We start from the raw sequence: 13,232 nt of genomic DNA, 5'->3' as shown, positions 1-13,232 counted from the left end.
CAGTCTATGACAACACAAAGAATAATAGCACTATAGACCACTGGTAGCTGGAAGTCTATAAGAATAGAAACAACAGTAAGATTATAGATAGACAACGGGCAGCTGGAAGTCTATAAGGACACAATGAATAGTTGAAATACAGACCAATGGCAGCTGGAAGTCTATAAGAACACATGGAATTTCAGAAATATAAATCACAAGTATCTAACAGTCTATAAGAACACAAGGAAATGTAGAAATATGGATTATTGGTAGCCGACATTCTATAAGAACACAAGGAAATTTAGAAATTTAGACCACCGGTAGGTGGAAGTGTGTAAGAACATATGAAATAGTAGAAATATAGACCACCTGTACCTACATGCGTATACTACCAATTCAGATAGTTCCATTAAACACATGATGTGATTATATAGTGTATACATATGTGTGTAAGGAAAGATTAGAAGTCTCTCTGGAAAACCAACTATAGTTTTCGCCTGCCTGAGATATCAACAGCTTTATTTTCCAGTAAGATTCCAGATTTAACGTAATGTGCACAAAATAAAGAAGGAAAATGTTAAATTATACTAAGATGAGAACTTCGAAAAGATAAATAACATTGCTTCCTTGAACAGAAATAAAGACGAATAAATAAGTTGATATAAATACTGTTTGATAAGGAACTTTACACGTTCACATGAGCTACAACCGTCTTTTTTAAGTCTGCATGACAACTTGACTTATAAGCTAAACTTGATAATAATAGCGCCATCAGTTACATGTAATGTAAAACACGACCACTTAAATACTTACAAACGTAAATGTATTTTTTCTCTACTATAATCTGTACTCAAAGAAAGTTACCAGGAACTAAGTATTCATTACAGCGTCTATTAGAACGGAATACATATAACTCAGAAGAGCCCATTAGAGTGTATTACATAGAACTAAGGAAAGCTTATTAGAGTGTATTACATAGAACTAAGGAAAGCTCATTAGAGTGTATTATACAGAACTAAAGAGATCCCATTAGAGTGGATTATACAGAACTAAAGAGAGCCCATTAAAGTAGATTATATAGAACTAAGGAAAGCTCATTAGAGTGCATTATATAGAACTAAGGAATCTCATTATACTGTATTATATAGAACTAGGGAAAGCCCATTATAGTATATTATATAGAGCTAAGGAAAGCTCATTAGAGTGTATTATATAGAACTAAGGAAAGCTCATTAGAGTGTATTATATAGAACTAAGGAAAGCTCATTAGAGTGTATTATACAGAACTAAAGAGAGCCCATTAGAGTATATTATATAGAATTAAGGAAAGCTCATTAGAGTGTATTATATAGAATTAAGGAAAGCTCATTAGAGTGTATTATATAGAACTAAAGAGAGCCCATTAGAGTATATTATATAGAATTAAGGAAAGCTCATTAGAGTGTATTATACAGAACTAAAGAGAGCCCATTAAAGTGGATTATATAGATCTAAGGAGAGCCTATTAGAGGGGGTTATTTAGAACTAAGAAGATCTCACTGTAATGGATTATACAGAACTAATTTATTGCTCTTCAATCTTTCAGACATTGATAAGTGTTAATTTCCAAGTCACTTTGTGTATAAAAAGTTACAGTTTAAACGCCGAAATCAGGTGCAGTATTAGAATCCAATAGGTGTAAAAATCGTGTAAACTGCTGATGGTTTATTCTTATTACTATATACATCCAGTTATTTAGTTTTTCTTAGGGTCTGAGATTAGCCTAGTGGTTAGCGTATGGTACTTAAAATGCAAGGGTCTCTGATTCTAGACGTGGTGCTACCACAAACGCTTCGTACTTTAAGCATTGGGTGCATTATAAGAGTAACAATCAATTCCTCTATTCGGTTAAGAGTTGCCGCTTCAGGCGGGGGATACTGCCGACTGGTCCCTTCTCTCTGGTCAGCAATTTGAAGTTAAGGGCAGCTATGCCTGAACTACAAGGGTGTCTGATCTGGTCATTATCGTTATCTAGGTGTACATATTTATCAGAGAATTTGGTATTAATCTGAATTAAATCGTTCTTACCTTTTTTAAGTTTTCGTCTCCTCTCTTAATTTAAGAATATATTTGCTGGTTATAAAAATCTTCCATACAAATATATGACATGATAGTAGTTAGCGCAGCACTTCTGCGCCCAAAGAATCTGCCTCAGTAGGGGGTCGCCTTCTGGTCTTTTACATATTACATAAGAGTTATATAACTGTCAGTTGTCGGAATCCTTTGATTTCTACTCACTTGGCGACCCCTCACTGAGGCGTCATCCTTTGGGTACAGAGGTAATGTGCTATCAACTCATGATTACTAGGCAGGTTTAGTTAGGATATTAACTATCTCAGCATTGTTGATGGCAGGCTCAGTGACAAGATTATTGTCATAACCTTATTATAGATCATTGATGTTGAGAACTTTTTATCCTATTGTGTCACGGATGTGACAAACTGCTAGACCAGAAAATCAAAGATTAAACAAAAATATATATTGATCAAGTCTAGGGTCCATTGGCTGCAGTATACCTTGAGCAAAATAAATCAAACTATTGGTATATATATTTTGCACCTACGTGAAGTATAACTTGCAAATTAGTGATCAAAGTGAAATTGATCATCTTAATGTAAAATTATTGAAGACTTGTCCATTTCACTCATTAGATATGCATACACACTGTATCAGTTCAGAAATACTTTGGTGTTTCGGTAATATTTAATTAATATTAACATGAACTTTTTTAAAACTTCTAATGTTGTATATCTTTGAGCCATTCTGCTGATGCAAACACTGTCAAACTAGACATTCACATGTCAGTGTCACATGAGTTTTGCTCATTAGCACTTTGTAGCTTTTAGCTTCTTGTAAGTTCAGTTGATTCATCTTGTTCAATATGTTCTTTGGGTGGTTTGATTGTTTAATTCGTAATTATTCGATAACATCATGAACCAGTTATTTTAGTATAGATTTTTAATGCTTTATCTATTGAGCACACTGTACAGGGTGGGGGAAGTGATTATACTCTCGTTTCATTTATAATATAGTTTAATGTCTAACACCTTACTCTGAAACAAACAACTTGGTTTCAATTGTCTTCATACTATTTTCTTTAGTACTAATCGTATAATACCAGCTATGTCAACTGTACCAACTGCGAGGGGGAAACCAACTGTAACTTTATTAATTTACAACTCTAAAATCCACTGTATGATTATCTGCAGTGGACAGAGCGCAGATAGCCCATTGCATAGTCTTGTGCTAAGAAAACAACAACAACGATCCATGTAATACCAACTGTATAGTAACTTTTGCCCCCCCCCCATATAGAGCCTTGTGATGATCTGTTGATTACGTCAACAACTAGCTGTTACCTTGTGTTTATGTTCATAATCTGTAACTTTGTATTAGTCTGGTGGTTAAATCATCAGTGTAATAGCAACATCTGAAGTATATATCAGTTATACATTTGTGTGGTGGCAATATTTTAGCCCCATACATGATAAACAATTTGTTGTTGCACTATAGCTCTCTATGGTATATTGACTACATCCATAACTTCCTGGTCTGTCAAGTTTCCCTCCTAAACTGGTGTTAGACTAATAGTTACTGGACTATCGCGAAAAAACCTGTTCATTACAATCTAGCCATACGATACCTTGTTTGTTACAAATATTGTTAACGAGCTATACCCCAAAATTTGTGCGTTACAATCTAGCCTTGTGATAAACCGGTTATTACAATCACAATTAATAGATTACATTACAAACCCATTTGTCACTCTAGCCTTCTGATAATCCTGTTGTTACAATCACAGTTAATAAACTATATTATAAACCTGTTCGTTACTCTAGCTTTCTGATAACCCTGTTGTTAAAATCACAGTTAATAAACTATATTATATACCTGTTCGTTACTTTAGCCTTCTGATAATCCTGTTGTTACAACCACAATTAATAGACTACATTATAAACCGTTCGTTACTCAAACCATCTGATAATCCTGTTGTTACAATCACAATTAATATACTACATTAGAAACCCATTTGTTACTCTAGCCTTCTGATAATCCTGTTGTTACAATCACAATTAATAAACTATATTATAAACCCGTTCGCTACTCAAACCTTCTGATAATCCTGTTGTTACAATTACAATTAATAGACTATATTGTAAACCCGTTAGTTTCTCTAGCCTTCTGATAATCCTGTTGCTAGAATCGCAGTTGATAGAACACACTTAAAACCTGTTTGTTACACTCTAAGCATATGATAATACGTTTGTTACAGTTGCAGTTAATGGACTATACTAATAAATCTGTTCATTGCATCTTATCTTTACTATAATTTGGATGTTACAACCACAGTTCATGGTTTACATTTAAAAACTGCTCTTACATTCTATCCCTTTTTTTTTACCGATCTCATCTCCACACTGTTTAACCTGTTAGTATTGTTAAATTATTTAACAAACGAGGCATATAAATCGTTTTTGAAGAAAATGATGGAACCAATTGGTCAGGATCACAGAACCAGAAGTATAATAAGTAGAAATATTACATGTGTTATTTTTGTTTGTCAAAGAAACATACTAGGTCAAGAGAAATTACGATTTTTTTCCATTTATTACAACCTTCATAGTTAAACAACAACAAAACAAACTTTGTAACAAATATATCGAAACTTGGAATTGGCAATGCTTTCGTTTTAGCTTCAGAATGAAGATTAATTATGGGAAGTTCAACAAAGTTCCTGTTGATTAGTAAAACCTCTTCGGATTGTACTTAATTATCTAGTACTGCTTATGAAACGATAGAGTTGTTTCTGTTGTGTATTAATACCTTGTTCTTTGGTATTATCAACTAATATTCACGAAAACACGGGCATGCTTTCAGAAACACGAGCTTAGATCAATAACTTGCACTGCACTGACAATCATAGGAAACATTCCCGAAGGAAACAGTACGCAGTCTGCATACGTCATCTACAATAGAAGATTACGGTGGAGCGTTTATTTCAGATCTTAGTAAACTAAAGTCGACTAAATAAGCGAGAATATTTAAAGCTAACATACTTAAGAGTTCTTTACAAAGAATATTCACCAATTCTATCAACAATTTTTGAAGGTAGTGATAGATTTTAGTGGAAAAAACACACACACACATAAAAAACTTGAATATTTTATGTGGGAAATTCGCGAAAGGGTCCCGAAACTTAATATACAGTACGTTACATAGGATTGTTATACAATGATGTAAGTCTCGGGTGATTGTTATGAAACTTAAAATCGATATAAAATAAAAAATGGTGCAATGCAAACACCAATAAAGTAACTAGTACAGATAAGTTGAGTCACTGTTTGACCACCTGGGATTTGTCCACAATACATTATACCACTGAAATATACATGTTCTGTTGGTTGTCACTATAGTCTGATGGTCACATTCAAAATTTTGTGTGCGGTTGTATAGCTGGTTGGCTATATCTATGTTCTATTGTATACATCTGTAATTTACCTATTGTATCTGTCGCTTAGTGGCTACAATATCAGCTAAATGGGTATGTACTTAAGCTGATTACTAACCGTATTCTATATTTTGGTGGATAGTACTTGTGGTTACAATACTAATTTAGTGAATAAAATCAAAACATTTTAGTTTTATTCGCTGTCTAATAATTGCAACCCTATTTTTGGGACTATCATATTTCCAGTTGGATGTTACGTCTATAAACTAATAATGTAGTCATATTTTTGTGGTTACAACATTCATAGCTTACTTGTTACGTACACACAACGTTTTTTTGTTTTTTTTACGCACTAAGTTCGAAAGTCATTTTTATAGTCACAGTCATAATCTGGTTCCTACATTCTTCACTTTCTCATTGGTTACTTAAGACACGAGAGTATTCGAAGTATCTCACAGTACTCACGTGTTAATTTTTTTGTTACTTCGTTTATTTCATTACAGTTCCCGCTTTGACAATTGCGATAACTCTGAAGATACAAGTCGAATCTCGGAAATACTGCTACTGTTAATTATGTAGCGTGATAAAAATTATTTCATAAAAACCATACACATGCAACTTTGTTATATATTTTTTCTCTTTCGGTGACAAATGTTGCCATTTCTAGTGTGCCTTTTTTTTTTTCATCATCTTGCATTATCTCTGCCCCTCCCCTCCAATGGCTGAGTGGTAAGTCTGAGGGCTCACACCACTAAAAACCGAGTGTCGATAGCTGTGGTTGGCTCAGCACAGATAGCCCCTTATATATCTTTGGCCTAATAACAAACAAACAAAGCATTATTGTTGCCATCATTGTAATTCGCCGAATATGTATAAAGCTACAACTGAGGATTTTATAGGATTTTTGCCTCTCCTTCCCCTTTCTGACAGTACGTCTTATAGAATGTATCCCTGTCTGAATATTTTAAAATTTTATCCAAAAGACACCGATCCTTAAGGGCACAGCGATATTTCACGAATAACTGAACGGTTAACTGAAAACTTGAAGTAGAATCTAAACAAAGGGTTATACGAAAAATGGATAACTGAAAACATGAAATAGAATCTAATAAAAGGGTTAGATTAAAAACGGATAACTGAAAACGTGAAGTAGAATCTAAAGAAAGAGTTAGACTAAAAACGGATAACTGAAAACATGAAGTAGAATCTAAAGAAAGGGTTAGGCTAAAAACGGATAACTGAAAACATGAAGTAGAATATAAAAAATGGGTTAGACTAAAAACGGATAACTGAAAATATGAAGTAGAACCTAAAGAAAGGGTTAGACTAAAAACAGATAACTGAAAACATGAAGTAGAATATAAAAAATGGGTTAGACTAAAAACGGATAACTGAAAACATGAAGGAGAATCTAAAGAAAGGGTTAGACTAAAAACAGATAACTGAAAACATGAAGTAGAATCTAAAGAAAGGGTTAGGCTAAAAACGGATAACTGAAAACATGAAGTAGAATATAAAAAATGGGTTAGACTAAAAACAGATAACTGAAAACATGAAGGAGAATCTAAAGAAAGGGTTAGGCTAAAAACAGATAACTGAAAACTTGAAGAATAATCTAAAGAAAGGCTTTTGCTAAAAGAACATTATCTTCTTCATAACTACAGTCCGTTACAGTTAATATATTTTTGGCTTTGTTTTAGGCCCGGCATGTCCTGGTGGTTAAGGCACTCTACTTGCAATCTGACAGTCACGAGTTAAAATCTCTTCTCCGAATCTGCTTGCCCTATCGACCGCCGGGGAAGGGGGGAGGGACGCTAAAATTTGACAGTCAATTGCACTATTCGTTGTTAAAGAGTAGCTCAAGAGTTGGCCATGAGTGATGTTGACTAGCTGCCTTCACTCTAGTCTACCAATTCAAATTACGGACAGCTATCGCAGATAAAATAAAAAACAAACTTTACTGTATAGGAATATTAATGTAGAGCATAAAGTCACAGTAAATCTCATGATATAAGAGTTCTTTTTTTCCTTTTCAAGGGTATGTGCTATAGAGCTTTAACTATGTGATAATAACACCAGATGTTGCCCGAAAGACGTTTACACTTTATGTACACTACCTAAAACTATCAACGTTATTCATAATTGGATAAACCTTTAAATTTTTCGACTCTCTTTCTCCTCTAGTTTAAAAAACGACTTAAATTTATCTAGGTTTCTCATGGATAACGTTACAAACTTAAAACTAAATTATTTATTCCAAACTCAGCCATGCACTAGCTAAAATATTTTCAAATTCTGGATAATGCTGATAATTTTGTACGAGAAATTTACGAGATATTACGTAATAGGCGTACATGTCAAGATAGTGTAGCACTGGTGTAACAGTCCAGTCATATAAAAGGGTATTGGTATAACAATATAGTCATTTACAGGAGTACTGGTGTAACAATCTAATCATTTACAGAAGTACCGGTGTAACAGTCCAGTCATTTACAGGAGTATTGGTGCAACAGTCCAGTCATTTAAAGGAGTACTGGTGTAATAGTTCAGTCATTTAAAGGAGTATTGGTATAACAGTTTAGTCATTTACAGAAGTACCGGTGTAACAGTCCAGTCATTTACAGGAGTATTGGTGCAACAGTTTAGTCATTTAAAGGAGTACTGGTGTAACAGTTCAGTCATTTAAAGGAGTACTGGTATAACAGTTTAGTCATTTAAAGGAGTACTGGTGTAATAGTTCAGTCATTTAAAGGAGTACTGGTATAACAGTTTAGTCATTTAAAGGAGTACTGGTTTAACAGTAGTCATTTAAAGGAGTACTGGTATAACAGTTTAGTCATTTAAAGGAGTACTGGTGTAATAGTTCAGTCATTTAAAGGAGTACTGGTGTAACAATCCATTTATTTACAGGAGTACTGGTGTAACAGTTCAGTCATTTATAGAAGTACTGGTGTAACAGTTCAGTCATTTAGAGGAGTGCTGGTGTAACAGTTCAGTCATATAAAGGGGTATTGATATAAAAGTCTTGCCATTTATAGGAGTATTGAAATAACAATTCATTCATTTACAGGAGTACTGGTGTAACAATCTAGTCATTCAAAGGAGTATTAGTGTAACAATCCATTAATTTATAGGAGTACTGGTGTGACATTTCAGTAATTTAAAGGAGTATTGGTATAATAGTCCAGTCATTTATAGGAGTATTGAAATAACAATCCAGTCGTTTCTAAAGTACTGTTATAACAATCCAGTCGTTTATAAAGTACTGTTATAACAGTCCAGTCATTTAAAGGATTATTGAAATAACAATCCAGTCGTTTATAAAATACTGTTATAACAGTCCAGTCATTTAAAGGATTATTGAAATAACAATCCAGTCGTTTATAAAATACTGGTACAAGAGTCCAAGCATTGATAGGAGTATTGAAATAACAACCCAGTCCTTTATAAAGTACTGGTATAACAGACCAGTCATTTGGATGAGTTCTGGTAAATAGTATTATAAGTTTGTTTTTGTTGTTAATTGAAGCCACCTTACCAATAGAAAGTTCGAATGATTTACCAAATCCCACGTGGACAAAGATAGTTGAACTTGTGTAAACAAACATGCAGCTTTTACGATAGATCGTGCCTTTGATAATAAAGCTTCAATGTCTAAGGTGTCTTCTTGTGAGAGACGAGTATAAACGTGAATGTTTGCAGATGAAGTTTTGTAAACAGCTGGCATTTTACACACTTGGAAAATTATACATACAATGCCCATTTCTTCGTGCAGGTCATCACCATGGAAAAGCTATTTCTTCTGATTGCGGTTAGAAACTATTCTACAAGAAGAAGACACTTTTCAACCCAGTTTCATGGACTGAAATGAAAAACAAAACATGTTTTAACGTACATCCGCTGAAGCATATATGTGCCTTATCGAATAATATATCAGACAGGCGGTAGCACACTGCCTGTGCAGAGATGTCTCGGATTCTTTATCAAAATGGTATTTTAAATACCATCTCAATATGTCATCAGAACTTTACAATACTACACAATGTTTCCTTTTATAACAATATCTATGTAATGATCGAGTCACAAGTTCTGGGGATATCTGTAAATATCATAGCAAAAAGTTTGAATTTCTTGTTGTTCTTTCTTCTGCTTCTTTTTATTAAATGATAACTCAAAAACCAAAATAATGGTGTAAACCATTTTCACTGAAGTGACATAACTATTATTAAGTAGTAATAATTTAAAAAATCATAATTCTAGTGTAAACGGTTAGCATTAACCCTTGAAGTTAGCTTTTATACAGATATTTATGTTCCTTTAAGAAGCTTAAATACAGGATGAAATAGGAATTACCAGCCAATAATAGATAAACAATAAATATTACAGATGGAATCTCATTGTATTTAGAACTTGGTTATAGAAAATTTAAAAACTTTTCATAAAGGAAGTAAATGTAGGGACGGCTAATATTAATCCTTCAAAAACAATGCAAACAAGATAGTAGGGATGGCATTTGTATCATCCCTACATAATAGCATAAGCAAGAATTAAGATATAGCAATATATATAACTATTCATTTAAACTTGAGTTTAATTTTCCTATTTTTGCCTTTTAACACTACTACACTGTGTGCCTGTGCTATATGTAGGGATGATGCAAATGCCATCCCTACTATCATGTTAGCATTTTTTTATTGATATTAGCCATCCCTACATTTACTTCATTTTTGAAAAGTTTTTCTATACTTGTATATATATATATATAATGTTATAGAGCCTGACATGGATTAGTGGTTAAGGAGGCTCGACTCGCATTCTGAGGATCGCGTGTTTGAATCCATGTCATCAAATATGCTCGTCCTATATGATTCTCAAGTGGGCCAGTTACCAGAGTCTAAAATAAATCTTGGCTTACATAAATAACGGCTGATCCTCAAACTATTGTGATTAAGGTCATAACGGAAGAACAATGATGTTTGAAAAGGGTAGTGTCTGAAACGAACGCATTGTTCTGAGCTGCTAATATTCAACACACCTGTAAGTAATTGAAAGTGGTGAAAAAATTCTATAAATAGGACTACAGCTTTATTCATTTTTGAGTATTAATCTCGAAAAATATGCCACGTGACATGACTGCTGCACGTCTGTACTTGACACTTAAAGACTAATATATAGTGTGGACTATCTATAGTTTTCGTTAGACAACGAGAAATGTCGGTTATTTTCTGAAATTGTTGTTTGTCTATTTGTAGTTTAGTGCAAAGCTACACAATGGGCCATCTGTGCTCTGCCCACTACGGGTATAGAAACCCAGTTTTTAGCGTTGTAAGTCCGCGGACATGCCGCTGTGCCACTGAAACTAAAACGAAATGGAACTTAAAACACTTACAGGAATAAGTAGGAAGAGAAACACTTTTCCTTTAAATTACATTTCAAAATCCAGTCATAATGTGATTGAGTGATGGGTTACTTTGAATTATCAATGTAACTTGTTAACAGAAGGAGTTATCAGTACAACCAGTAACCAGAATTAATCTAATTACTAGTAGATAATATGAGTTATTTGTAGAGTTAATTAGCAGGATTTGTTTGTAAAATCAATTGATATGAATCATTTTAATACAATATTAATTAGCGGGATTGAATAAAGCCGTAAGTTTATAGCGATCTCTACAGGCTTACTACTACAACGTTAATGTGTCCATCAAAAGACACGCTCGATTTATCTTTAAAAGACTGTCCAGACTTCATTTTTATCTGTCAGTAACATAACATTACTCACTGGTGTCCAGAAAATATAACCTCGAGCGTCAGTATTCTGTTATGTAGCAGCAAGAGTGATGTTATTGATCGGAGCGTGATATCACATGTGGGTTTATAAAACCAACACGAACCGATTCGTGATATCACATGTGGATTTATAAAACCAATACGAACCGATTCGTGATATCACATGTGGACTTATAAAACCAACACGAACCGATTCGTGGTATCACATGTGAACTTATAAAACCAACACGAACCGATTTGTGATATCACATGTGGATTTATAAAACCAATACGAACCAATTCGTGATATCACATGTGGACTTATAAAACAACACGAACCAATTCGTTCACGAAGATGAAAGTCTATAAATTTAAGTCTATTCATCCCAGCATCAGTTTATTTTTATTTAGAAGAACGAAGATCAGAAATAAAAGAGACTACTATAATGTTAACATTTCATCAGCAGTAGAAAAAGTGCTAACACTAATGATTTATCGTCAGCATAGACGTTACTAATGTGTTTTCGTCAACAGAAGTCATACTAAGGGGTTATCGTCAGCACAGATAATAACAAAACACAGCTCAGAAGAAAGGACTTACCTTAGAAAGGGAATGTACTAAGACAGGCATCCTCTTTATAGGATATTTGTTGTCAGAACAGAAATATAGCTGAATTTTGAAGCAATGCAGTAGGCTTATGCGAAAATGTGACACTTCCAATATCCCGTATATCTCCTAACATCGAAAACGTAAATCAATATAGCTCATGAGATATTACCATTATGAAATGTTTATAGCTCTTAAAAAAACTCAGTAACCTTAAATATGACCTTAAGTTTTATGGATGTTGACCGAAAGTAAAATACAGACAACTAGATACAGAGTCAATAAATAGTTTAAGAACTCTGATTGGTGTTCATTACACAGAGATAATTGCGACCATTTAAATATCGCAAAGGATCACTAAGGTGTCCAAGTAATTCGTCACTTAGCGCTTCCAATCATTTTTTTTTCAACATTTAATTTTATTTTATGGAGTTATGAGCGGTATAATGGTTAACATGCCAAATCTGTGAGTTCAAGGGTCCATTGTTCGCGACCCGTTGTTACAGAAACTTCCATGGGTGCACTATAAGAGTAATTGTCAAATCCTATGCATTATTCGGTGTGACAAAACTATCCCAAGGGTTGGCGACGGGTACTGTTGAGCAGTTGCCTTCTCTCTAGTTTATTAGTTGAAAATTAGGGATTGCTATGTGCAGATAGCTGTCTGTGCAGCTTCGCGAGCAAATTCTGAAACAGAAAACAAACTTTTTTCATGTAATTAACAACTAATATACGGGTTTCACGGCACAGTTGATAAATTAAAGCGCCAATTCATATCTAAAGGTTACCTTAACAGTTAAACGACATTAAAATTAGGTATAACAAAGAAATTGCCAGTAGCAAAAAACATCGTTAAACTTGAAAGGTATGTAAAATTAGAGATCTATGATGAAAGTGACGCCACGCGCTCTAATTAACAAGAATCCGTAGAACAAACGTTTGATGTTAAAAAAAAAAGACAATCTATATTTAGGCTTATCAAGAAGGAAATTCAATATCGTTACCATAGAATGGTTTTAATTAAATGTACGCCTATATTCTGTCGCGGGAACTGTGATGTTTCAAACCATTTAATTGGTCTTTTGTACTCTAACTTAATGTCTGGTTGTCGATTAAGTTACTTAATTGGCTTCCAGTTTTTGTTGTTATTTTTTCTTGTGTGAAACATACTTCAAATAATCACGCAAAGCTACACAAGGGCTATAATTGCTAACTGTTCTTGATCTTGAGCTGGTAGACTAGAGGGAACGCTGCTAGTAAACAGCCACCACTGTCAAGTGTTGGAACACCCTAATCAAAGTAAGATTTGACCGTAACTCTTATAACGCACCCACGAACCCAATATGTAGAACGAGATTTTGCAGCAACGGGACTCGATCCATGAAC

The 13,232-nt window shown here is 33.9% G+C and overlaps 1 protein-coding gene across 1 annotated transcript in view; it reads right to left on the bottom strand.

The window, feature by feature from the left end:
• Positions 1–13,232, bottom strand: part of LOC106459058 (glutamate receptor ionotropic, kainate 2-like) — a 185,850-nt gene that overhangs the window by 110,011 nt on the left and 62,607 nt on the right. The gene's annotated exons all lie outside the window — the stretch shown is intronic.

The sequence above is a fragment of the Limulus polyphemus genome, unplaced genomic scaffold, assembly GCF_000517525.1.
Source record: "Limulus polyphemus unplaced genomic scaffold, Limulus_polyphemus-2.1.2 Scaffold553, whole genome shotgun sequence".
Lineage (NCBI taxonomy): Eukaryota > Metazoa > Arthropoda > Merostomata > Xiphosura > Limulidae > Limulus > Limulus polyphemus.
The sequence above is the reverse complement of the archived record's forward strand: the minus strand, read 5'-3'. Positions and strand labels throughout refer to the sequence as shown.